Source organism: Nipponia nippon, unplaced genomic scaffold (assembly GCF_047370975.1).
Source record: "Nipponia nippon isolate SJK-2023a ecotype South Korea unplaced genomic scaffold, ASM4737097v1 scaffold_1, whole genome shotgun sequence".
Lineage (NCBI taxonomy): Eukaryota > Metazoa > Chordata > Aves > Pelecaniformes > Threskiornithidae > Nipponia > Nipponia nippon.
Genome location: NW_028262290.1, coordinates 151,434,661 through 151,461,835, shown reverse-complemented (window position 1 = coordinate 151,461,835; position 27,175 = coordinate 151,434,661). Strand labels below are relative to the sequence as shown.

The 27,175-nt window shown below is 39.1% G+C and overlaps 1 protein-coding gene and 1 long non-coding RNA gene across 9 annotated transcripts in view; one reads left to right on the top strand and one right to left on the bottom strand.

The window, feature by feature from the left end:
- Window positions 1–701: 701 nt before the first annotated feature.
- Window positions 702–27,175, bottom strand: part of LOC148057670 (uncharacterized) — a 35,035-nt gene continuing 8,561 nt past the window's right edge. The window contains exons 2-7 of one of the 7 annotated variants that reach the window (XR_015709143.1): window positions 23,649–24,735; window positions 22,829–22,946; window positions 14,062–14,163; window positions 13,198–13,327; window positions 7,534–7,671; window positions 711–2,780 (exon numbers count right to left, since the gene is read on the bottom strand). This is a non-coding gene — a long non-coding RNA (uncharacterized LOC148057670). Of the gene's footprint in view, window positions 7,672–13,197; window positions 13,328–14,061; window positions 14,164–21,690; window positions 22,716–22,828; window positions 22,947–23,648; window positions 24,736–27,175 lie in introns of those variants that run through there. The other 6 variants (XR_015709147.1, XR_015709141.1, XR_015709144.1 and 3 more) reach the window with 6 other exon arrangements.
- EPC1 (enhancer of polycomb 1) overlaps window positions 14,510–27,175 on the top strand; it is a 73,754-nt gene continuing 61,088 nt past the window's right edge. The window contains exons 1-2 of one of the 2 annotated variants that reach the window (XM_087778250.1): window positions 14,510–18,923; window positions 19,699–19,802. The gene's annotated coding sequence lies outside the window, so the exon portion shown is untranslated. Of the gene's footprint in view, window positions 18,924–19,618; window positions 19,803–27,175 lie in introns of those variants that run through there. The other variant, XM_087778255.1, reaches the window with a different exon arrangement.

The window sequence follows — 27,175 nt, the reverse complement described above, 5'->3', positions numbered from 1 at the left end:
GCAAAAATAACTACAGTGCTAATTAGGACGGCAAGTGAACCTGAAAAAGGGGGTTCCTTTCCGGAGGATGTGCCTCTTTATTTAGTACAACGAAACAGCTTTCAACAAGGCAAGGCTAAAATAGTGATACTTGATGTGCGTTGCGCTGTGTGTTTAGTTTGTGTGGTGTGACAAGGCACAGGAAGCCCAGGCACTAGGGCGTAGGGCTCGGCCGGGGTGCAGCACCCTGTGTGTAGGCATACGCGGCAGCAGGAGCGGGTGCTTCAGACCACCCCAGCTGGGGCCACGCAATTAAGAAATTAATAATGTAGGATGTCAAAAAGTTACTGAGTAATTTAAAGTTCTTATTGTTACTGGAGCTTCAGGCTTTAATTAAAATAATCCACGATCAAAGTGTGACTGTATGTTGCTTCTAACATCAATACTACCAGTTTTCACACAGGCAACAGGCGGTGTATTAACATTGCATACAAAGAAGAACCAGAAGTGGTCCTCTCAGGCAGGGGAAAGGGAACCTCCTTCTCACCTTGTAAAAAAAGGGTTTTTTTCAATTAATCGGACTTAATATATATATAAAGCCCCAAAGAGAATTCTGCCTTAAAATGTGGAGGAGAGGAAGGGAGGAAGTATTTTAACAGAAAATTCTCCAATTACAACCAACCTACTTAGATCAAATATAAATTCAAGGCGAAGCTTAAGACACAACAATATAGTGCAATAAATTTATTAACAGAAAATTTAAATAGCACTCCTTGACATGCACATCATTTTCATTAAGAATGCCCAGCTCCAGTGACAGAGAAATCATCCCTGAATAAACAAAGAGAAACCCCATCCCGTCATAATGTCCTTAATAAATCAGAGTAACATTTACACAATAGATTGGGTAAAGCAAGAGCAAATAAGAGTATGTAATGATTTTAAAATACAAAAATATGTAAACTCTGCAAATGCATGTTTATTTTATCCATTCTGTCTTCATTATACCGTATCTTTTCTAAGACACAAATCACACAACCAGGCAAATAGATGAATATGATGACTCACTTTAAAAAAGGTAGCTGCTGAAAAACACATGGACTATGTATTCGTATTTCGTAATTAATACAACAAGGAGCATAATCCTGAGCAGATTACTAGACTAGACTATAATGTAAGTATTGAACTTGCATATAAACTGTATTTAAATATTTATTCTTGCATGGTCAAATACTTGCAGGTTAGGAAATCCCAGAACTAAGTTTGCACATATAACTTTAATTCCTGCTTTTTTGTGCTTTACATGTGTTAAGGTCTCGTGGAAAAATTAATTAGTTATCATGTACCTGAAACATCTTCACTTTACACAATGGGAATCCCTAAACCAGTAGCTATTGATAATTTCATTCTTTTCAAATTGTTCACATACATGACACAACTTTCAAATCATGCTTTGGAAATGGATTATTATTTCCTTATGGCTTTTTCCTCTTTCGTTACAACGCCGGTCACCACTGTGAGTCCTGTACAAACATTCATTCATGCATTTTCAAAGACACTTTGTATGATGGATGAGGTGATGGTGTAATTTTATACATGAGCATAGAGAGAGCAAAGTCAGTAGTGTCAACCTATTTTGAAAGGCCAAGGTGAGCTTCGATTTTTCCAGTGTTAGCACTTTGTGTGTTCTGATCAGGGTTCCCACTGCCTTCACCTACACATACGAGTGGGAAGTCCCACTACATGTTGTGACATCTCCAAATTGTACCTTCCACCACTTTTCCAAATTTTATTGAAGTAACTGGGCCAGGGTCACACAGGAAGACAGAAATTCAGTCCTATTGGGGGACTATACAGCTGCCTTAATCCTTTCTTTTTCTGAGGCATTTTTCTACCTCATTCCCTGCACATTCGGTTTACATATTCTGAAAACAAATGATCTGGGAATATCAGAGACAACTTCATTCCCTGAGGATCGTGTTTCATGCACTGAAGGTTGCACAGATCTTGTAGAAAAAGTACTAAGTGACCACCTACTTAAGGCCCATACTCCATCACGCTTGCGAAGTTCTCCAAATGAAGGCTGCACACACAACACTTTCTAGAAAAGAAACTTGCGACTTTAGCATGTCTTTAAAATTGGGCCTTGTGTCTTGCTTTTTCTTTTGCTTTAATATGAATATAACTTCTCAAACATTAAAAAAAAAAAAAAGAGGACGATATGCATGTACTCTGTCTGCTCTGCATCTCCAGAAATTTCATCATATGGAAATACGTTTACCCCACGCAGACTCTGAACAATACTAGGACCATTCAGATTGGTAGCACAGACAACTGCTTGGTAACTTTGTGCTGTCTGCTACACAGAGAAATCAGAGGAGAGGTCACATACCTTTTCATTGTTTTCAAAGCTATTTGATGATGGCAGATGCACCCATTGACTCCAAGAATTATGGATTAATTCCAGGCTCTCAGAGTTCCTCCTTCTTCCTTAGCCATTCTACTTTTGTTTTCTCCTCCTAATCAAGTTCTCTTTGTGTTCTTTAATATGCAGCTGCCCAGCAGACTTGTATAACAGTCAGACTGCATCTGCAAGTTCTCCACACATTAGTGGTTGAACAAGGAGAATCTCAGACATCACCCACAGTCTTAGTTTTAGCACCACAGTAACATTCCGTACCATAACAGAAACGTTAGACGTTCTGCTGAGCTCTGGAGTCCTCAGACTAAGCGACCTCTTTGTTAGCCAGCAGGGAGGCAGAGCTATAGCAACAGCTGTAAGGATCCGATGACCGCACTACCTGCAAGATGCAGCAGAATAAGAGTCTAAATATATAGGAGCTGTGTGGCAATGGAGAACTCTACATCTACATAAATACAATCTTTCTGAAAATTATAAACCATGCAAGATTTGCATGTAGAAGTTAAAACAATAAAATTGGATAGTTTATAGGTAAGAGAAATCTATTGGTATTTACTGAACAGATGGAAATTGTTTTTCTGGGGCTTATTTGGCCAAAATTTGATGGCAGTCATAAAAATAGCAAATTCACATCACTAATATCAGAGAGGTTCTGCTGCCAAATTCCAAGTCCCTGCTCCAAAATGCGGCAATACTAGACCCGATAGTTCTAAAATCTCAGTACCAGGGAAATTAAATGTGAGAAACACGATTCTTTCATAAGGGCTCCCAAGATGATCCTGGGAACTCTAAACCACTAAGACTGACCTTCATATTGGGAAAACTGGTAGAAACTATTACAGATATAATACTGAAGGACAGGTGGATAAATATGGTATACCTGGGGAGGGGTCACCATCAGTTCTGTAAGTATAAAATAATGCACATTGGGAAAATAAAATGCAATTACATATATATAAAAATGGATTCTAAATTGCTGTTAATTCCTCCTCCCTCTTCTGATAAAATGGAGGTTATTGTGGTTAGTTCTCCAAAGAGAACTAGCCCTTAGTTAGTACCAAGTAAATAATGTTAAAAACTTCTGGAATATGAAAATAAAAATAAGCAGAGGATAATAAGCAAAGAAAACTAAAATTCAAAAGAAAACATCGTTGTCCTGCTGTATGGGTGGGTGGTATGCCCACACCTTGACTACTACATCTAGCTCTGGCAGTCCTACTTCAGAAAGAATTAAAAAGTAGGAAAGGTGCAGAGAAAGGTGTCAAAGATAACCAGAGGCATCGAACTGCTTCAAGTCAAGAACTTGCTTGTAGTTTCCCCCAAAATACAACAGAATCCTTCTTATCCAACAGATACAATAAATGTATAGAATTAGGAGTGATTGGAGAATGTGAGTTGGAAATTATTATTCATCATTTCTAAAATGAAAGAAATGGGGCACTAAGTTAGAAAATCAATCAGCCATTTACCAATTAAGTCAAAATGGAAATCATTGGGTGTTACAGAAGCTAAAAATATTAATGGCTTTTAAAAATACTGCACAAATTCATGGAGTGTCTGTCCATTGGTAGCTAATGAGCATTGCGAGCCAGATCCAAAACCAAGCTTCAGAAATGCCTAACTCACCACCGGCCAGAAGCTAAGCGTGTATACCAATGCAAGGATCGCTCTATACTTGACCTGTTTCCTCTAATCCTCCCTAGGTATCTGCTATCGTTAGCAGCAGCAGCCTGACATTTCATTTCACTCTCTGGCTGTTCTCACTTTCTGACATTACTAAGCGATATTAGCACAGCAAGCCTATGCCAGATAAACAAGCAAAAGCATTCACCGATCTGCATGTGGCCTAGATTCCTGTGCTTTTTTCAGTTTCTGCTAATTGTATATTTGCTCTGTTTTCACACCAAAGAAAATATTTCACTGATACCATGAAAACCCTCCTTTTCCCAATCATCCAGAACTACCCATTTATGGAGGCACCTTATTCTCCAACATGTGTTTAAATTCTAGTCTATTGTTCTATGTTATTTAAAATTATAATTAGTTGAAATCATAAGATTAGCTTTGTCAGAAAATACATTTTACTTCTTCAAGTAATGTAACTAGGCTTCTTACTGATTTCTCCAATTCCACAAATGGGGTGAAATGCATATGAGAAAGCATCCATTTTATGCATACCCTTTGGTAGCTCAGGGTATGATCCTAACCAGATAAATGAACTGTTAACATGGTGATGGGCCAAAAAAAAGATGTCTCCCAAAAGTGATGGCACTTTGTTGAAAAATAATGTAAGTAAGAAAAACTTAAAATTCTGAATGTAGTGGAATGACAGGAGCAGAGTCTCCACAGTGGAACTTCTTTGTGCATTTATTTTTTTTAAGATTTTCTTCAGCAGGGATATTAATATGGTGTCTCTCTGTTTTAATGAAGCTAGTAAGAGGTCAATATATTTAAATACATGCATATCACTCTAGGAGCTCGCAAAACTCTGGTTGTGATTAGACATTTGAATTATGCATGCAAAAGCAGACTGGCATATACACAGTTTCTTCCTCTGTCAAATATGATTTAAACTGGCCAGCAGGTTCAAAAATTATTAGAGATGGACTGCAATACATGACTGTACAAACTCAATTTCCCCATGAAGCCTGCCACAAAGCCCTGTGAGAACTTTAAGGGGAGAGCCTTAGAGAAGGAAAGGAATTCTGGACCCTACTATAATGGAGATGAGCTGAAGTAAAGGGAATAAAAAGACAGTATTAACTGAGTAAAGAAAAAGGCCACAGAAGTATTTAAAGAAACAATTAACTCCAAGGGATATCTCAACGTGGCATTACTCTGCATGGGAAGGAAATTTTGCTGAAATAACACATTTCTGAAATTCTGAAGTATTGAATACTGTTGCTCATTTAGCAAGCAACATGTACAATGATGAATCAATGGTTTGAAGTACATATCAGATGCTGTCCAAATATCAGTCAGCTTCAAGACAGAAGGCTTCTGTAAGCACATATAAGAAAGCTTTGATCTTCTTGACAGGTTTATTGGAAAATGAGGTCCTTCATGCCTGTACTGGTCTGGATGACTGCAAAAGGGCTGACAAATTGCTCTTTGTTTCTAAATTTTATTTATCTTTTTTCTTTTAAATTGTATCATTAAAGAAAAAAACATACTCTTTGCAATTTTACATCCAAGTATATCAATAAAGTAAGTATATGAATGTAGGATTGTGCCAATTTGATCTGCAGGTCCCAGATTTTCTTAACTATTCACTGAACTTGTTGCTGCAAAGAACTTGAGCTGAAAAGAAGGGTTGACTTAAGGTATTGAAATCGTAAACAATTAGGATGCTGTATAAAATTCATTAGTACTTTTAGTTTAAATATAGGTAATATTTCATGAATTACATAAGTATATCGTTTACATATTACTAGGATCTAATATTACACTTACACAAAAGACTCTAATCTTCTAAGGCTGGTATACAGAATAAAAGTGTTGATGAATTGTTGAGCATTATTAATGTGAAGTGTTAGGAAGGGGGAACAAATCAGTTTATAGGCAAATTCACAAGTCAATAGAGCCCCAATAGTAAAACTATACCAGAAATTATCATGGTTTTTAGAATATTTAATCTTATCTAATACCTCCAAAGAAGCATTAACAGGTTTAATATGGGTTTTAAGGCCCATAAAAAAGAATATTCTTAAGATTTCCAGAAAGCAAACCCTTTACTCACAGACTTTTAAAGCATCTGATTCTTCTTCCATTTTTTATTTAACCCCAGGAGAATTATTGCTAAAAAACTTTCTTCCTTTCTTTTCAAGATGTTAAGCTATTAATACTGTAGTAATAAAGTCCATTTGATTTTATGTTGGCTCAATAGTCTCCCAAGCCTATTTGGTGTGTTGTTTGATAAATGAGGAAATTCAATGAAGTGTGAGTAGGTTAACTAGTGATTGATCAAATGATATCCAGTAAGTAATGAGAAAAATGTGTTAACAGTGGGGAGAAGGGCTTTTCGCTCAGAAAAGTAAATGAGACTAAACCCAAGTAAACCCAGCTAAGCTGCTTTTTTTTCATTGTGACAGAAACATTTATAACTATCCTCTCTGGCGAATGTCTTAAGTCTACCTGAAATAAAGGTCTGTGCTAAAGCTTTATAAAAAGCAGCCAAAAGGAGCATGTGGGAGCTCAGCTCTATCTTGTGTAAAATAATTGAGTTCAACTCAGTTGCGAGTTCATAGTGCTTGTGAAGTACTTTGCATAAAACTACTACCAGTCTTGTAAAGTACTTCCAAGCAATATGAACTTAGTTCATAGTTCACTTTGATACAAGTCTGAAGAGATATAAATGATGGTGAAACTACCTAATATTTTTGTGCACAGCTTCATCATCATTATTGCTTCATGCCTAAACAAAAACTGCTGCCTCTCTACTTGCATCAGTTCACATAACTTGTTGGCTAACAGTAGTCGCTAACGCCTTACTGCTGATTCTCACTACTTCTCCTAACCACACAGAAGTTATCACTCTCTACCTAAGTGTTCTGGCATTAGTTAGTGCTAGGTATCTCATGTGGCAAATACACAGAAGATACTTCACTGTTTTTTAACGTTTTGTTTTCAAACCAAGTAACTATGGTATGCACCTGGGTACCATCATCCACTTCCACACAGCTGCAAGGCTCTCATATGAAAGTTTTCTTTATCATTCACATTTGAAATAGTGCCACTATGTCCTGCTAAATACAGGAGAGTGGACATCAGGGCTCACATTAGAATCTGAGGGGATGAGAAAGCTCCAGTCCAGTTACAACTCAGTGGTCAGTTCTTTGGTGCAGGGATTAAAGCAACCACTGTGGAAACAGGGATGAGGAATGGAAGTTTCAAAGCTGTTACCCATGATCAATACGTGTGCTTCACCCATATTGCACCAGGCAATATTTGCACAGGAGATGGGCTGCAGCACTCCTAGCACCTTCAGTAAATCTACAGTTACTATGTCAGAAGAGTACAGAAATGAACACAGAAGAGAGTATTTCACCAGTCAATGCTGGAATTAAAAGGTCTGGTATATGATTTCATTACAATCTGAGTCAGAAATCAGTTTTTTGTGACTGATGGCATACCAGTTCCTTATGAAATAAGACCACGTCCTAATGCTCCAGCCATTCTCTCAGTCACTAATTGTCCTAGACATCGAACTGTTCTTCAGCAGCTGTAGTTAGTATTGGTGCCAAGCCAGTACTGCATGGATGGGCAAGAACCTAGAAGAGGAAAAAAGAAATGTGACAAAAAGTGGGACATAACCTAAAGCCAGAGTTCTTATTCTTGAGCTTACAGGGTCCTTTTGTTATGGCTAGCTGTAAGAAAAGACTGGAAAATTAGGGTATTTTTAATAATTTCGTCAAAGGAGTTTTACTGTGTGAAATCTATTAATTACACCAAGGATGCATTGGGGCCAGAAAATACTATATTACAGGTTAGAAGATCCTCAGCAATTGCAGGTTTCATTGGTATTTTGGGTTAATAAGACGTGATATAATTACAGTAAAGTAGATATGCTTTTCATAATTTTTTACAAGACAGATATTAAAAAGACTTTGTACCAGATACTACTCCACTATCTAGAGCCAGTCCTTGACAATGTGAAACCATATGTAGAACTGAAGAATGACTTTAAAGCTATTAGGCAACAAAATAGCCTAAAACATATGTAACGCCTTACTTATCGTTTAAAAAGAATCATTGGGTTAAATCCAAAGGTTACTGAGATACACTTTGGCAAAAAGTCTCTGGGTAGATTCTTGAGATTGTTTTGTACATTTGTGCATGCCTACAGACGTGGAAGAATTTTTAGCTTATTTTTCCCAGGGCTATTGATTTAAAGAGTCTGTAGCAGAATGAACAGATATATAATGTCGTATCCATTTTCAGTGCTATTTTTCAGTCTCCTGTGATCAGATGACCAAGTTTTAGTTGGAGACTTTTTAAAACAAAATAAACCACAAAACATAGTGCTGCAAAATAACTTTGATTTTGATTTTTGTCTTGATATTTTAGAAGCTGCTGTTCTTTGGCCCTTCCTTAGATTGCCAGCATTATTCCTCACCGCTTTGATCTGAGTTGCACAAAAAGCTTTATCAGGCTTATTTTGGTGTTTGTTCTTTCTTTCCATTAAACCTAGTAATCACAAAGAAAATTTTGTCCCTTAGATAAACTGATTTTCCTTCAAGTTTTGGTGCAGCTATGGAAAAACAGCACTTAAAAGAGTTACAAGACTTGGCCTTTTACACAAGCTCAGAGGAAACCTACAACATGTAAAATAATAGACAGAGGTTCCAAACTAAAGATGTTAAAATTCAGTTATTTCTGAGCTCTCAAAGCAAGACTTAAGCTGAAGGGGGGATGCGACCGCTAAGGCCCAATTCAGACAAAGGAGTAAGTTAAAGTAGCTTCAGGGCTGCTCTAGCTGTTCGGTGAAGGTTGCTATTATGCTGTTGTGCCATCTAGGGATCACGAGAGTGCAACATCCAGGGGCATGCTCCAACAAATTCAAGGCCTGAAAAATCATGGTTCTATTTTGTATGAGCCTCAACTACTTTTATTTCAAGGATAACTTTAGGCAGCAGTCACATCTGCTTTTCTTCCTCCTACTCTTGCGTTACACAAAGGAGATGGGACCAAGACTGGCCCAAAAATATGTTGCCGATTTAGGGAACATCATTAGTTACTGTTTGGGAGCTGTAATTTCCGTACTCAAGAACAAATGAGAATCCTTCAGAGTTAGACTGAAATAGGACATTACTATTTCCACCACCCTCCACCCCATAACTTGAAGCTCTGAACATTACATTATCCTACACTTTAGGTCTGCCGATGTGCTAAATACAGTTTTAAAATTCTAGTAGGCTACAAGTCTTATCTTTTCAACAGAAGAAAAAGACAAAAAAACGTACAAGCGTAGTGTTGCAAATGGCAAGAAACAGAAAACTCTTATGGGGAAAGAAGAGAACACCCACAGTGCCTGTGGAATGGGGAGAAAAAGAGCAATGAAGGTCACGACAGGAAAAGTAAAATAAAGAGTCATGCAAAAGATGAAAAGAACAGCAAAGCTTCACACAAGAGCAGGCAGGGCACACAGCAGCCCTGAGAAGGACTGAGAACACAAAGAGAATCTGGCTGGCAACAGAAGGATGTTAGGCACTGTTGGAGAGATAAGGGACATCTGCATTCTCTGATGGATAACAAATAGAGGAGTAAGTACCAAAGAGCCTGGGTACATTGGCATGGGAAAAGATCTGGAAGATTCCTGAGATAAATAAATATGGAACTCAGCTGAGTGAGGACTGGAGAGATGTAATCAGTCCTCTGCATGTCCACTGAGCAGACTGAGGCAGGCCAGTTTCACGTAATTTTGCCAGGCTAGAGTTAGGAATGGAGACGGGATCACAGTAAAGGTAACCCAGGATTAAAAACCAGTGGATGAACCAGTCTGAAGAGCAAGATAAGAATGTGGTCTATGGCAAGACCAAGTCAGGAAGGAAAGGGGTCCCTAGCATAAAGTACAGCAGTGAAACATGTCATAGAATCATAGAATAGCCCAGGTGGGAAGGGACCTCGAAAGATCATCTGGTCCAGCCTTTCATGGGAAAGGGAGCCTAGATGAGATTATCTGGCACCCCATCCAATCACATCTTGAAAACCTCTGGTGATGGGGACACTACCATGTCCCTGGAGAGGTTTTTCCAGTGAATGATTGTTCTCACTGTAAAAAATTCCTTTCTTATATCACAATGAAACTTCTCCTGGTGCAACTTGTACCCATTTCCCCTTGTCTTCTCCATGTGGCTCCTTGTGAAGAGACAGCCTCTGTCCTCTTTGTAGCTGCCCTTTAAATACTGGAATACTGTAATGGGAGAAAATATCTAACTCCTCTTTCCTCATAGGACAGGTTCTCCAGCCCTTTGATCATCTTTGTGGCCCTCCTTTGGACCCTCTCCAGTCTGTCCACGTGGTTCTTGAATTGTGGCGACCAGAACTGGCCACAGTATTCCAGGTACGGCCTGACAAGCGCTGAGTAGTGTGGGATGATCACGTATCTATCTCTGCCAGTAATGTCCCTGTGGATGCAGCCCAGGATCCGATTTGCCTTTCTTGCTGCAGTGGCTCACTGCTAACTCATGTCAGGTCAGGATAGACAGACCTGTCAAGGAGCAGAAATAAAAATTTAGGAGTACATCATAGCCCAGAAGTACATTGAACAGTGAAGGACAGCTATTTCCTAATGCTAAATTGGGGGAAATGTTAAATCACTGTCCAGTTCCTTGTTGATGGGGCTTGCTAGGCCCTCAGTCACTGAAGAGACAGACTGCAGGTAGACTCTTACAGGTTTTGCCTGGCCAAAAGTAGTCACCTGCATGACCTTCTCATGGTATATATTTCAGCAGATGCTCAGGCCTCATCTATAAAAGATTCAGGTGCAGTGAGGACCTACTTAAATTTTACATTTCAGTATTTTAGTTTAAGAGTTCAATAACAAAAATAGGAATGTTTTTAATACAAGGAGCTTCAGTTTCTGATGAACATGTACTAGAACAGACACACCTTTGGTGACAGTCAGTATCTTGTCACTTGCTCCCCTTAAAAAATCTAGTCATAAAGCAGCAAATACAGCTGCAAATAACTTTTGAACTATAAACAATTGAGACTAATACAGAATTTTTCAAACTGAACTACTAGCTCTTCCAGGTTTCAATAGCGTTCAATCACAACTAATTAGCCTCTGTTTTCAGAAAATATGTATTCTTAAAAATACACATTTTGATCCTCAAAAATTAATCAATTATAAGCTAAATAATTTTAGGGAAAGTTGCATCAGGATAGATGCTAGTGGCTATTTATAAGGTAAAAGCTAAACTTCTGTCATCACAAAAGAAATTCCATGCTAGTTTTAAAAATTAAGAGGAACCTGAGATGAAATAAGCAGCTATGAAAATAAAGAATATATTCATAACCTATTAAGTTCCCCTTTCTTCCATTTGTGGACTGATATCATACCTATTTTAAGTTGGCCTATGTGGGTAAGGCAAAACTAAAGTTTTTTTTCTGCCGTATACCAGACAGTGAAGCACGTTTCTGTAAGGTTTAATGAGCAATGTTACAAGTGTAGCTCATCACGTGCAGATGTGCCATTTACAAACCACTGAGAAACATTTGCATTAAGATTTTTGTGTAACAACAGCCTTAGCCTTGGATGCTGTGCATGTTCTCCATCTTTGCTCAGAACAAAAGGGCTCTGGCAACGCTTCTTGGGAATTTACTGTGTAAATAAGGTATTGTGGTCGAGCTGGCCATATGTGTACTAGATATAGCCTGTAGAATATTTTCTTTTGGTCTGATATCTTATCTTTGTGGAAACTATGGAGCATTTTTTTGACAGAAGAGAAAGACTCTTCTTATCCCTTGCTAAGAGATGCTGCTACCATCAGGTCCCTGTGAGTGGAAGCAGCAGGGCAAGGAGCACATTTCTTACTGTGCATGAGCAGCGCAGGAATGAGTGTTAACTGTTGTCTCTGCAGCACACATAGGGAGGGCAAAATTGGGACCAGTGTAACATAAGATATAAAGACATTACACGAAAAGGCTGCATCCCTGCAACATGGTATGTCTATTAATATAGCCTTTCTCTTACTGATTGATTACATTTATAATCAACAAGCTAATTAAGTTTGGTCAGCTTAGTCTTCAGAGCTTTTTCTAACATTAATAAAAAGACTAATAGTAAACACATTGTTTAAACTTAAAAATAGGGAAACTGCCAAAAAATATATACTATAAGTCAGAATCGCTAGAAAATTGACAAGGATGTGAAAAAGCAAAGAATAGTTGATCAGCAAAATTAGGGATGCAAGAAGGAATGTAAGAAAAATTAGGTAAAAAATAGGTCGTAAGTATTGTATTTGTCCCCGAGTGGTTTGAAATATTACAGCTGATAATAATAATGCAGAAAAACAGATATGTCAAATAGGCAATTTCATATTTGAGAATATGATGGACGATGTAATAATACCAGAAGATGTACATGAACTACTTTGTTTTCCAACAGCAATTAATAATGGTATGAAAAAACAGACACTGTATTCTGATATCTTAAAATAATTAATGCCTTATCATTTGCATCCTGGAATTTCAGATGAGCTGACCAATTAGTGCATTAGTTGCTGACCAAAGTTTATGCTACCTGATTCTAGTTATCAGCGAAAGGTACCCAAATTGAAACAGTGTTATCTATAAAAAGGCTAAACTTAATAGTTGAAGTTTAAGAAACAAGGAGAAGAAATTAAAACTTTTATGACTGCAATTCACAGTCTTGCTGAATCTGGAATTGTAAAGGACTTTGGTTCAGTCGTCTCAGACCTGCATATCCTCAAAGTTGTATGCAACTGTAGGCTTTTCTTAAATTCCCCTTGATATACTCTTCCCATGCTCATCAAGCTTTTGCTGACTAAACTGGCTTCCATTCAGTATGTCACCAGCATCAGAACATTTCAAAAAAGAAAACTGAATCGTGACAGCATTGCCTTTGCCATACAGATGGTGCATTTGTTTGCAGCAGCAGTAAAAGTGAACACCATGAGTGACTCTGAACAGTTCTGAGATGTTTTCAACAGTGGCCCTTTATTCTTAATGACAAATGTGAATTCAGAAAAGAACAGATAACATCTGCTGAACACATAAACCAGTCAACAGGCAAGTCAGCGGAACACAGATGGACTGCAGCCATTATTCACCTTATCTGAATCCATGGCATTTCTGCTGAAATTTCCTAGGTATAATAAATCATATGGGAAAATGGTCTCCAATAGTAGTTCATCGAATAAAATCCATAAGGGATCCCCTTAATTGTCAGAAGATGAAAATCTGAGAAAACAACAGAACGTATTTAATAAAGCAGACGCATCAGTTGCATGTTCCCTTGTTTTGGCACAACACACTGTAAACAATTCAACAGCAGTAGCAACAGCTGTATCCTACAGTTTGGGAACAATACTCGCACAAGAACCATTGTGGACATAAAAGAGGAATGCAAGCAAGTGAAAAAGATGCTTTAACAGTTACTACTTCTGCTTGCAAACATCTCAGTGAATATTTATTCAGCATCAGTTTTAATACAAGGATGAGGATCCAGTGCTTGGATTCAAAAGCACTGAATAAACTTCCACCTGAAATTCTAAGACCTGGACCAAAGCTGATGTGGTTCTCTTTCAAATATCAGCACATAACAGGGAAAGTATGCAGAACAATCCCAATCAAGCAGTTGGCAAAGTTAAAAGAAAGGTTTCACAGTGAGCTTTTTTTTTCATATTTTTTTTCTGACTTTGTTCTGAAATCACACCCGGTATTTCCCCACCAGCTTCAACCAATTAAATACAGACAACTAGAAGACCAGAATTTTTTTAAATACATCTGTGCCAACATGGTGTGGCTAAAGTATTCTTTTAATAAGTATACTACCATATAGGACTTTTCATATGGACATAGATTTAATTCTGAAAGGACGGCACATTTTGATTCCTACAACAATTCAACAGAAGATACTTTCCAAAACTCATGAAGATTGTTAATGAATAAAAAGATGTAGGTTATGAGCTTACCAATCTGTACAGTGGATCTGAGTAGATACTTTCAGACCATCATACAAGGATACAACAGAAATCACGGGGGAAAAAAGCTGTCCTCAGAGATGTGCAGCATACCTTGGCAACCAACAACAACAGATGTTTTGGAGGTTTATTTCTGTTTTTTTATTTTCAGAAGACTCCCATGCATTTTTGTAACAAATTGCTTTTCCACTTATATTGACTTGGCTCTTTTTCCACAGCTTGTGCCGCTGAACATCATCCTAAAACCATTTGAACTGTCACTGGCAGGACTTCTGTTGTGCAAAGGGTGAATGACATATCAACCTGTGACAATACTGGAATTTAAATCTACTTGATCTAATCATAAAGTATTTGAAGATGAGGTCCCAGCACAAGGAAAGAAATTCAGCAGTGCAACGTCACTGTCTGAAACAAAGAAAAACACTGCTTGAAGTAAGATTAATGAGGAAAGAAATCCTTACTGATGCTCACAGTACTGCAGAGTTTGAATGAGAGGAAAATAGTGGTGAATGGGTTATTGGTGGTAAAAGGCAACTTGGGTCAGCTTATTAAGGTGGGCACAACTACAGCAGTATGTATATCTGTGTACAGGCAAAAGCAAAATTCTGAGAGCAATGCTAAGTCCTATTGACAGAAAAAGTGAGAAGATATGACTGAAAAAGGGTTACTGCAAAGGATACAGAAATTAATGGGATGGTTTGCTGAACAGGGTACCTGTAATGGTAATGCAGCAAGAAAGCAAATGAAATTTTGAGATATACAGAAAAAATATCAGGAGTTACGTTACTTTAGTATGTGGCAAGTTGTGTGACTGCTGTTGGCATATTGCACCTGTTTCTGATGTCCATGACTCGTGAAGCATGAAGATTGCTGATGAACTGGAGAAGCACTACAATCACATAATATCCATAACAGAGAGTAACATTTTGTGAGTCTTATATACTCAAACAAAACCAGACCTCGGACAGAAAGATGGGAAGAGGAGGTTTAATAAGTTACAAAGCCGGTGATTTAAAGTTAAATTTCAAGCAAGTCAAGTAATCACTGAAACAATTTAGTGAAGATTTTGGTGGATTTTTTTATCGCTATACATTCTCAGTCAAGACTGGATGCTTTTTAAAAATATCTGACCTAGGTCAAACAAGAATTAAGCTAGGGAAGTCTATGTCCTCCTTTATAATACAGTCAGGCATCAATGATCCATTCTTATGCTATAATTTATGAATTTTCCAAATTACAGCAAATCAGATTTTTAGATTCTTCAAGAGCAATTGTGCAGCTATGTGAACATTATCTATTGAATAAAAATGCAAAATATTTATGCATTTGGTGATCTTTCAACTGAAAAACATTCAATGCCATTTTTATGAAAAGAAAACAAATGATCATTTACATACCAGTTGCAAAAGCACTTTGATATCCTTCAGCTATTGCTATCTACCTAATGATTTACTGACTAAACAGGACTGATAATTTACTTCCTAAAGACATCAAGAAAAGACTGTCAAAAGAAGATCAGTGTAATTTGTTTATTACAAGTGTGGAGACAGAGACCTACTTGGAAAATATGGCAGTAGAGTTAAATCTTTATGGGTAAGATAAAGATTAATGAAAATGAAAGATAAAGAATAATAAGAGCAATTATGCTGCAAGCAGAATGTAAAAAGTGGTTTCACTAATTTGAGTAAGAAGTTGTTATTTGAATGCTATCAGTTTTTAGCCACTTTTTTGAGTTAGTCTAAACCCTAAAATATAGCTAACTTGTTTCTTTGCTCCCATACAGATATTCTATTTCCCTGCTTTTGAGTAAAATCTCAAGACAAACATTCACACCAAGCAGTGGACAAAGCTTTTAAAAAAAAAAACCAATGCAGAATGGATGGTGGTGCTCTTTGGAGTTACTCTGAACAGTTAGAAATTTGGGGAAATTTGACATCAAGTCAAGCGAGGATTGTTCTTAAAGCATGAGAACATATTGTTCAGCTTTTCTTGGAACACTTATTCAGATAAAAAAAGCCACAACGTGCATTTCAATCGCTATCTCAATTCTCCACATTTAGCACTTGATATACACTATTTTCAGTTAAAACCGATGAAGAGATCAAACATGAGAGAAAATGACCCTGGCTTAAACAGTTACCATACATCAGCTCATCTACAGAATTAGTAAGCTTTAAATCAGAAGGAAATTTGGGATAGTTCAGTTTCGTTTAGTCTGTAACAAAAGAATCCAGTCAAATTCTTTCACATTTGCCACACCATAATATTTCCACAGAGTTCACCAAGGTCTAGCTCACAGGAGGTTATTTACTTTGCAGTGTTTAGCCCCAAGTTATATCATGGCTAGCCAACATGCTTAAGAGCTTGTCACATTGTTGCTGTAGTAAATACAATCTTATCTAAGGTATTTCATGCAAAAGAATTACAAAGAATTTGCAAATAAGCAGCTGCTACTACTGCAACGCTGCTACTAAATGCGGGAAAGAAAGTAAAAAGTTTAAAAACCTACAGCAACATAACAAAGAAAGTAGCGAGAGGGGTACGAGCCTACAGGCCATACCCCTCCTCCAAAGCAGGGTTGCTCTCCTGGATGTAGCCGTGCCCTAAAACAGAGCCGCGCGGCCCTTTCCGCCTCCCCCACTGTTCAGATGAGGGCTGTGTCAGACCTCTGCTAGTTTAGGGCAGAGAGAGATGAATATTTAATCTCTGGGACACTGCAGCGAGATGAGGGGTTCCCAAAAAAAAGGTAGCAGGAGGAAGAACCTTCCCTGTGTGCGTGGTCACTGTGGTCCCAAAACCACCTGTGTGCTTATCTACTTGTATTAACAAGTTTGAGGTGACCGTAAGTAAGTGTTAAGCAGGTGTTCGTATAATAAACACTACCACCAGGAGCAGTACTTATGAATTCACTAAATACAAGTTAGGAGGGAGGTTCAGATAATCGACACATAGTCCTCAAACTAATGGTTAAGAACAACACTTTTATTCCCATAAAATGCATGCTACATCTCTTCAGGCCCATGTAAGTGGAACTACTGTACACCTTTTTTCCTAGGACTTGTGAAGTGCTAGCAGGCCTGGTTTATCATTTTTCCATGTCACCCTGCCTTTTGGATCCTTTTGCTGCCTCTCCTATATCAAACATAAGCTTCGCATCTGTGTTTTCAATGCTCTCACAGCCTACTTCCCCCGTTATCTATTTTCTGTCATTATAAAAAAAATTAATGCCAATTTGATTAGACTTCTGTAGTTCATCTGCTGCTTTTTCAAACAAACATCTTTGTGCTTTCTTCCATGCTGTCCTTCTTGTTGAAGAACTTTTCTTTCAACAGCCACAAAATCAATTAATTTTCTTCATCAAATCCCACCTTATGTCTTCTTCGCCATGATGTATACACAGAAACAAGAGTTAGGCTGATGGTGTGTTGCAAACTGTGCCTTCCCAGCTGATCAATACAGTCTCATTGTTTCCCTCATCTGTCTGTAGCCATCTGCTGTCTTTTGTCTTATACTTTTGAGCTCTTCAGGGCAGAAATTGTCTTTTTGCCCTATATTTCTATACGGTGTATCATCGTAAACATAGTCCAGGATTAAGGCTGCTAGGTAGCATGATAATACAAACAAATAATAATAATGACAAAATTTGCTCTAAGTTCTTTGCAGATTTTTTTTTTTTTTAAATCTAAGACCTAGAAATACAAGGTGGTTCAGGAAAAAATCACCAATTCACTGTTTTTTTCTGTGCCTCTGAAAAAGGTTTAGAATAGTAGTGGATGGGAATATTAATTCCAGTCTTTTAATATAGCGCTGGATCAGGCTTAGCAGGTCTGACAGCCTGTCTCCATTGTAACTCCTACTAAAGGCAGTCAAGGGACTCTCATGGGAAATGAATCAGGCCCCACGGAGCCCGTGAGGCAGCGTGCAAGAGGAGCTATGCTCTTGCCTGGCGAGATCGGCGGCTCAGATAGAGGACAACATATTGACATTTCTGTGATCAACTCTGATTTAAGTATGCCATATTTTGCTATTTATTTTCTTTTTAAGGTGAATGTCAAAAAAGTTAAAGGGCTGCAACACTGCACAGGGTTATAGTAAGAGAAAATCCAAGATTATTTCCACAGAAACCATCATTCAGGCAGACTACTGTGAACCACAAATGAGAAAATATAAATATTACAAAATGCGTATTTATGTGCGAGAGGCCTAAATTTCAGTTACCGCTGAGAATCCTCATTCCAGTGTCCTCTCTGTGCCTACACGCTCACTTACGAGACCATAATACGTTGGGGGGGTAATTTTATCTTGCACTGAACATTGAAAGGGTTAGAATTCGCCTGCCTTTTCACAGCCCAGCTACAGCAGGGAGTACCTGACTCAGCTCACAAACTAGAGCCACAGCATCAAATTTCCCAACCCACTTAAATTTGAAAGCCTGCCAAGATAGGTGAAAGACCTTATAAATATGTAAAGCAGGAAGTTCAAATTACACAGTGATGTAAATTCCCAGTGATTGATGCCCTTTTAAAAACAATAAAAATCCTCGAGAAAGTGCGAGGTGGGTGAATGCGCTTTGCTGGCCGCGATGTCTGGCGGTGCCGTGCGGAGTTTAGGCGCTGCATTGTACTTTTCGTGCGGATTTTACTTTGGATTTCTACCACTTCCTGGAGGCCAGGGGGAGGCACGGTGGGAGGAACCAAAAAACTCGGTGCCACAGCCATTTTGTTTGTGGGCAGCATGGTAGAATTCTGTCAGTCAGTATGAGGAGGGGTTTTTAAAACAGTATTTATGGAAAAACTATTCCTGCCATAACGGATGTATCTGTTGAATTAAGTGTTAATTTAGTTCTTTCAAAGGTAGGTATTTCTATTTGTAAGTAAACGGAGCGTTTGTTGGGATTCCAGCCTCCCCACTTTCCAGGAATCACGGATTTTGTTTCAGGCATGACTGGCTTTTTCAGATGCTGCGAGGTGGCTGAAGTACGGCAGGGCTGGGGTGCCGGCTGCGGGGCGGCCCGATGCCGCGGCGAGAGGCGAAGGGATGCGCTTATCGGCAGAAACTTGCTCCAGGCTTAGGAGTGGGGGCTGGGGCGGGGGGAGGGAGGGAGGGAGGGAAAACGGCAAAGTCTCGGAATTATTTTCTCCAGCTGTCTTTCTTTATTAGTTCTCCCGAGGCGGCTGCTCTCATTGCAGGGAGGGATGAGGCGGGGGGTTGCGTGGAGCGAGCAGTAGTTTTGCAGTGTCACCGAAAACCAGCGCTAGACTTTGGTCCTGTGTGGTTCGAAGGCGGGTGTAAAATGGCACACTGCATTTTTCCAGGCGGCGGTGGCGGCGGCGGCGGCGGCGGCGGGGGGAGCGGGGGGGCGGCGGGGCCGCTGCCCGCGGAGCCCATCCAGCCGCCGCCGGCCCCGGCAAAGTTGTGACCCCGGCGGCGGCGGCGGGGCTCCCCCGCCCCGGCTGCCGGCCGCCCGCCCGCCCGCCGGCATCGCCCGCAGACCCTCGGGGAAGCCGCCTCCTTCCTCACCCGGAGATCCTGGCGGGGGTGAGGAGGGGGGGTGGAAGGAAGAGAGGGGAAGGAAAAAAAAAAAAAAAAAAAAAAGTCTCACTTTTTGCATTTGCGAAATATTTTAAGGATGTTCGGGGAGCCCTTTGCAGCATGGAGGTGGCTGGTTGTAGGAGAGCGAGTGTGCAGTCCATATTGTTACAGCCGTTTTGCAAGGACTGCTTTCTCCGAAGGTAAGTTTCTGATTTTAACCAAAAATATTCGTTGCTGCGTTTTTTTGGCGTGCTTTAGTGCTGTGGAGGGCTTTCGTTGTGTTGATGAACAAAACGTAGCCTTGTATTTTTCTTAGCTTTGATCTCATGTGTATCCCACCCAGCGATGTCTCCTTAATAGCGACAATTACTGAAGTCAGTTTTGTTTCCTCTTTAAAATTTTATACACGCGAAGCTTAACAGCAATTTAAGTGCAATTTAAGAGTATAAGAACTCGGATATTTTCCAGATGGACTTGGTTTTTTTTGATCTGGCTTTTTGTTTGGGGGGGTTTCTTTACCGAGTAATAAACGGATCCAGGAGCAAATATGTGACCGTCTTTATAAATATAATGCAGCTCTAATGTATAAAGAAGCATATTATGTTGCTGCTATGTGGTCTGGTCGTGGCTGGAAGAGTTTACAATGCCATTTGTGATGGCTCTTGATGGATTACTTTGGTCTAAAGTACGGGGGAAAACTGCCCTTGGTATGGTGAAGGTGGAGATTGACATAAGAGGGTTTATATTAAGTTATGTCTCTTACTAAACAGTGACCTTTTTATTTACAAATTAGCGCTCTTGTGGCAATTAGCTTAAAGCATTAGTTATATAAAGGTTCTTATTTCACCCCACTTCATTTAGATATCTTGCTGGGTTTTTTTTGGGGGGGGATGGGGATGAGTGGTTGGCTGGTTTGTTCTTTTTCCTCCAAGAAGGTACATTTGGGAGACATTTTGTAATTTTTAGCATTTTTCTAGGCGCATTTTTTTTTTCCACACGGTGGGAGATCTTTTTTGTTTTGCCCTGGCCTGTGCCGGCGGCGCTGTGGCACTCCGAAGCCATCCGTGTCCCCGGCTCGGCGGGGGGGCCGGGGGGGGGGGGGGGAGAGAAAGGTGGGGCACGGTTTGATCTATTGTATCTTTCCCTTTTTTCTGTATCAAAAGTAACCACAGATTAGTTAAAAGGATGATTAAATTGTGTCGCTGAAAAATTGTGATGTTGCATGAACTACGGCCCGGAACAGGCATGACCTCACCCTTTTCGCTGGTTTGTGTAATGAAGCGGATTTTTTTTTTTTTTTTTCTCAATCCTGTACCTAGAGACCAGTTTTCTTCAGTAATGAGATTTTCGGCCCCACCCCCAAAATGATTTTACAGTGGCTGCAGATGAAAGGTTTTAAAATGATTTTTACATACAATATGGAAGGCTTTGGTACACACTTATTGTGCAACTAGTCCATTGTTCGCTTGTTGTGAAGTTAAATTGTGTTCACTGCCGGTTATTAAACCGTGAGGTCCCTCTTGCTTGTGTGCTTGCATATGCAAATTTCTTGTTGAGGTCTGTAGGAGTTTGGATTGTGTATGAAGGTGGGATTGCAAAGAAGGAAAAACCTACCCTAGTCCTTCAGATTGTAACAGGATTCACCTGAGGTGGGTGGGTTTTTTCTTTCCTGTTGCTAACTGGAGCATGCGTTTTACATGTATTTATAAAAATAGATATATATTAATGCATGTTGTTTTTCTTTTGTTACAACCTACAGATCACCTCGGTTCTAAGTGCAAATATTTTAGAGCTTTCTGCTAACATCCATATTAGGCGTTTAAGAAAACAGGAGTGATTAATGTTCTAAGAAGATGGGTGGGAAGACATAGTCAAGCCTGTGATCAGAGCATATATTAGAAAACTCAACAGGTTCAGGAATAAATTTAACATTAAATTTAATACATTTTTAAGGAATCAATGTGCCTATTATTTTGGAGTGATATGAAGCTGACAATTTTAGAGACGTTTGCGTCTATTTTTACATCTCAATGCCTTCATTATTTTCAGAGAATAAATTTGAAAAATACTGGACTGCTTGACACAGTCTCTGAACTTCTCATGAACATTTTAATCTTCAAAAATGCATTTAGATTTTGTTTTTAAAGAAAGTTTGCTCATTAAGTTATTTAGTTTTATGGAAACTGATACACAAATTCAAGTAGATCTCTGTAATGGTCAGTCTGTCTTTTTTTTTTAAGGAAGGTAAAATTTACTTCTGACTTAGGTAAATACATCTTATAACCTTCTTCCAGTAAGAGACATCTATATCCAAGAGAGCAGTCAGCTTTCATCATCTCTCCTCTGTCAGACAAGATCTGCTTTTATGAAGCCTTGGCCGGAGCATAGAGTCCTGTTGGCCTATGACAGTGCAATATGACCATTGCATCTTCAGTGTCCTGGTACAACTCTTAGGTCTTGAGGACAAGTATCAAGATATGGACCCTCTTAGAAAGTGTGGATTTTGGACGTCTTCCATCTCTGAAATCTGATCACTAGGTCACAAGGTTGGCATTCTGGGTTATGCCAATGGAAGTAGAGCCAATTGTTGTTGAATCTATTACAATAATTATAAATCTTAGAGAATGACTGGATCATTTACATCTGAGTAATTCTGATATGACTTTCATTTTCGTCTTCACATTGTATAGACCAGTGTTCAGTTTGCTCATCCATGGACAACAGTACTGAGCAAATGATAAACTACTGAAGGTAACTTCATGCTTCTGCTCCTCTTGTCATCCTGGACTATGAAAGTGGTGATTTCTTGTGACTGCGGCCTGTGCACACAGGCCATGAATGAACTGATTGCTAGTGCTCTTGCTGCTCAGAGGCAGCTTCTAGCTCAGTGAAGTCAGCAAGAACATGAATGCTGAATAGAAACTTGCTTCACACTTGCTCTTCTTTCTCCCATTCAGCTGGGGCTACTCTGTAACATTGGTTATGGTTTTGCAACTTCGGTGCTGCATCTGGTGAAAGTGTCTCTTCTCACTCCTACCAAGAAGTCATAAGGTGAGAGGAGTGAAATGCTGATGTTTTGCAATTCAGTGGTTTCCTCACTTCTCTCCTGCTTCCTTTTTGAGCCATTGTTGAACAAGAAATAGTTCCCATCAGATGTGTTGTCAATAAGGAATAAGAATTGATTAAGATCTAGCATCCTCTCAAAGCTAAATAGCAACTAACTTACCTCCTGCATCTTCTGTAGAAATGCCTGGAAGAGTCATTACTGAGGGGTGGCTCTGTCGTGATTGTGTGTTTTCCCCATACTGCTCCTTCTGAAACGCCTGTCTGTGGAATACCAGGACCTAAAACATAAGAGATTATATTTTCTCGATGGATTTCTTAATTTTGTCCCCTATACATTCCTTCCTTTCTAAGATGGCAAAACTAATATGTTTTTCTCCTGATACAGTTTCCCTTTTACCTAGAAACTCTATATAGACTCCATACACATTTCAAAGATATCTGGCTCTCCTGGCTTAGAACTATTTGAAGTACAGCGTCCTACTATAAAACAAATAATCTTTTCCAAGATCTTAACTCATCCTGACTGACCAAAATGTTCTGCGTGCCTTCATGACATTCCTCCTACCAAGATTACTAGCATTATACACTCAAGTAAGAGGCACAGGGTGAAGATGGCTGTCTGTCTAAAATTGTCATAGAAGTGCAGATGTGTAGATCCCAGGCAGATTTAACCAGCTTCCGAAGTTAGCCAATAATAACGTGAAGACAGTTCCCCAGATGTGTGCTAGTGGTATAAAAGAACATCATTTGGGACTCGGTTCAAATAACAACCCTAACTCCTTCTTCATTCACTCATATATCAGTGTTCTCTATTTTCATATGGGTGATAACATGCCTTGGGGGCTGGGACTCCTGGCTGTTCTCCTTTGAGGGTTTGGAACAATTCATTGTTTCCTTGATTCAACACTCAACAAGGTTTCAGGAGTGGGGGAAAAGGTATTTGTATGTTCTAAACCTTGTGACATAGTCTTGTTTCTCACCTTTCTTATTTCATGACTTTGCTATCTGTAGTACTCCACATCATACATGTCAGCATCAAGTTACAGCAATGAATAATTTTTTTAAAAACTTGCTTCAAGGGTCACCTGTTTCCCAGCTGTGAACAAAGGATGATATATTTCTTGCTTGCTTCAGACTCTCATCTTCTAGAAAGTTAGGTCCCTCCACGTCTCTTCCAGACTGGTAGTTGCATGGCTTTTCAGTGTTATGAAATAATCTGCTCTACCTCCTATATGCCAGAGGAAACTGCCACAGCTAGCGTATCCTTCCACCTTTTAGCATTCTTCATATTCTTCCTTTTTTATCAAATAGCTCAAGAAGTGAATTCATGCTGTAGTGAAGAGGTCCAAATCCTTAAGACACTCCTGGATTTTAAATGCTTTAGTAAATATACAGCAAGGGGGAGCAAAATATCAGTGGTTTGAAACAGAATTTCTCTGGCTTGCTTTTGTGAGCAACAAAGTATGCCTTGGACACCTATGACCACATACCAGTGGCTTCAGCTCCCAGGGACTTCTTTAGATTCTTAGTTAAGTCATGTTTCCAGTATACCGTGTTACCACTGGACTGTCCTTTGGCCCCAGCAGCAACATAATACCACTACTACAAATTTCCTTAATAGGAAGTTTTGTTCATAAATTCCCTACTGATAATAGCCAGAGCCTAAAACTGGTGGTCAGAATTTGACCCTTAAAGGAGGTATTGCAGTGCTTAAAAAGTAAGTACATTTGCTAAAAATTATTCTTTCTGCTTATCTCCCTGTATAAACAAGAGAGAGAGATGGGAACTGCCAAATAACTTGAGAGTTCTTCACTAGTTGTGCAGGGGGTTGAGATGCTGTTACGGAGGTCCCGGAGGGTAAATGCAAAGTTGCTCAGAGGCACACAACAGAAAACAATAGTTACGGATGCCAATGTCTATTGGTTTGAGCACCAGCAAAAAAAGCGAGAGCTCTAAATGCTGGGCCTTCTGCAGTCCATGGGAATTCAAACCTGGAGCAAATGGTTTCAAATGGTGGGACGCTGACTCTCCATCTTCTGTTGTTGAAGACAATCCGGATCACTTTTGCTAGAGAAAGAGAAAAGGAGTTAGATTTTACAATGTGGTGAGTGCTGGGATTCCCAGAGGAAGAGGGAAAGAGGTGGGCTGGATCTCATCCCTGCTCCCAAGGCTGCGTCATGGATTTTACTCGATGTAAATGTTTAAATGTAAAATGTAGGAAGCCCCAGGAACAGCAAGCAGAACCAAGGACTTGTTCCTCCCAGAGCAGTCCTCTTTTTGTCAGGTTCCATTTTGTTTTTTCTCTGAGACCTCTGCTTACAAGTGTATGGTTAGAGATCTAGGTAACGAGCCTGTGAGGTGGTGTTAACTCGTGCTTCAATGGATTAACAGTAAGCTATGCTTCAGAGTAAATTGGAATCACTGCATCGTAAACACTTAATGTAGAACTTGCTCCACCTGCCTTTAGATGGGTATTGTTAAATCTGTAATCCTAGTCATTGAAAAGAAACGGGTCGAGTAAATCACATCTTTAAAAAACAAACAACAAAAAGACCTAAAAAAAAAAAATCACAAATTTTGGATTTCTGCTGTGATATGAACCATATTTTAAACTTCACTGAGTGTCCTGATCAGATCTCCATCTGCCCAGTATGACTAGCTCAGATGTGAATGTCCTCACTTAATCAGATAAATCCCATGCCCCAGTGTTTCCTTATACTGACTTGTGCATGATTTAGGTAATGAAAAGTTAGCTCTTAATCCTCTCTGCCCTTCAGAGCTTTAAGAAACTTGGTAAATGGAAGCAAGGCCTCCTTGGCCTCACGGATGTGTGCATCTTGAACATTCATTAACACAAATAAGAAAGAGTTTTCCATGTTTGTTCAAACAGGCTAAAAAAAACCAAGTGACTCAAATCTGGGCCTTTCAGGATTACAAGCATCCCTTAGGTCCTGTATCTGTTTACTAGGAATCTTGGTGCTGCCATAACCTGATGACTAAAAGGATAATTTCTTCAAAGGATCCTTTTACCTGACAGCTTTTCAACTATAATGCCAGGCATAGACAGGGCATGTTATATGTATGAGTTGATTCAGAGAGTTTTTTCTTAAAAAAAATTTAAAATTTAATTTCAAATGTTATAATGCAGAGCAGTTATGTTATTTCTGATGGCCTTAAAGGTATCCATACAAGACAGAATATCTTGATGCCTTTAGACAATGTGATTGTGCATTCACAATTCAAGAAAAGTGCCACAATCAGCATCTTTTAAGGAGAAGCCATGGTGGATAACAGAGGGGAAAAAACTTAGGTCTGATGACTCCACATACACACATTCTGTTTGGCCCATATCCATTTATAATCACACGATGAATGAAGATTCTGTAAGAAAGTATTCTGATTTCTTTTGTCATCTCTGAATCAACTTCCAAGCTAAAAAATTGGGTATAGCAGGAATCTGTGGGACTTGGAAGCTCTAGTCAGGCAGACTTTCAGATGAGCTACTTTCATGTGAGAAACTGTTTTCCTTCCTATCTTCTATATTCTCCCCTGATTTTATTTTTTTTTAATTAGGTCATGTCCTTTTTGTGCTAAGACCCTTCTTGAGTTGCTTACAAATCAGATGAAGTTCAGCAGACTTGGCGCTTGTGACCAGTAGCTGGCTTGTGCATAGGCCCCTGTGTTAACGACGGTGGTCTGTCGTCTTCTCTTTTAGGGTTGTTTGACACTGCTGATCTGTCCAGCTAACACATTATTTAATAGGACAATGAGAATGGAGTGTCTGTATCCGAGAGGGGTGAGGAGGTGAAAGCCTTAACTGCTTGTACTCTAAATGATTTGAGAAAACTGCTTTCCCTTTGGCTGTGTTTCTCAGGTTGCCCTTACAGCAGACTTGGGGATTTCACTGCAGGGGGAGAAGAAAATGCCAATGATATCACATCAGCTTGGCTTTTCCGAGTCCACCTACATCAGCAACGTAGAGAAAATAAACTCATTTCTCTGTCTGTCTTCTCCGGGCAACAACTTCTTTCCATCTAAACCAAAACGCTCCCCTTTAACATCTGCCCAACTCCCACAAGTTTTCTGCATTCTCTCAATGTTGAAAAACCACTGAAAATGTATTTTCTTGAGGTTAATCCTATCAGAGTTTTTTTAAATTTTATGCCTCTGATGCTATCATTTAAATATATATATATCTATATCAAAACGGTCTTATCAGATCAGTTTTGTATTCAGATCTAGCCTCCTCTGCTGGATATATATATTCCAACTCAGTTCATTAGCTTTTCTCACTAATACAGTGTTAGTAATTTGAGCTTTCTGAAGTGTGTATATTAAGTGTTTGGTTATATATATGATGATGAGTAGTTTGTATCCCAGAAGACAAACAATATCATTATAATGTTCTCTCATGCTTAATTTAGAAGTATAAATCAAACTACTGTAGTGTAAAGGAATCCACATCTGAGGTTGAAAGAATTTTTGTGTTCTTACAAACTGATAATGT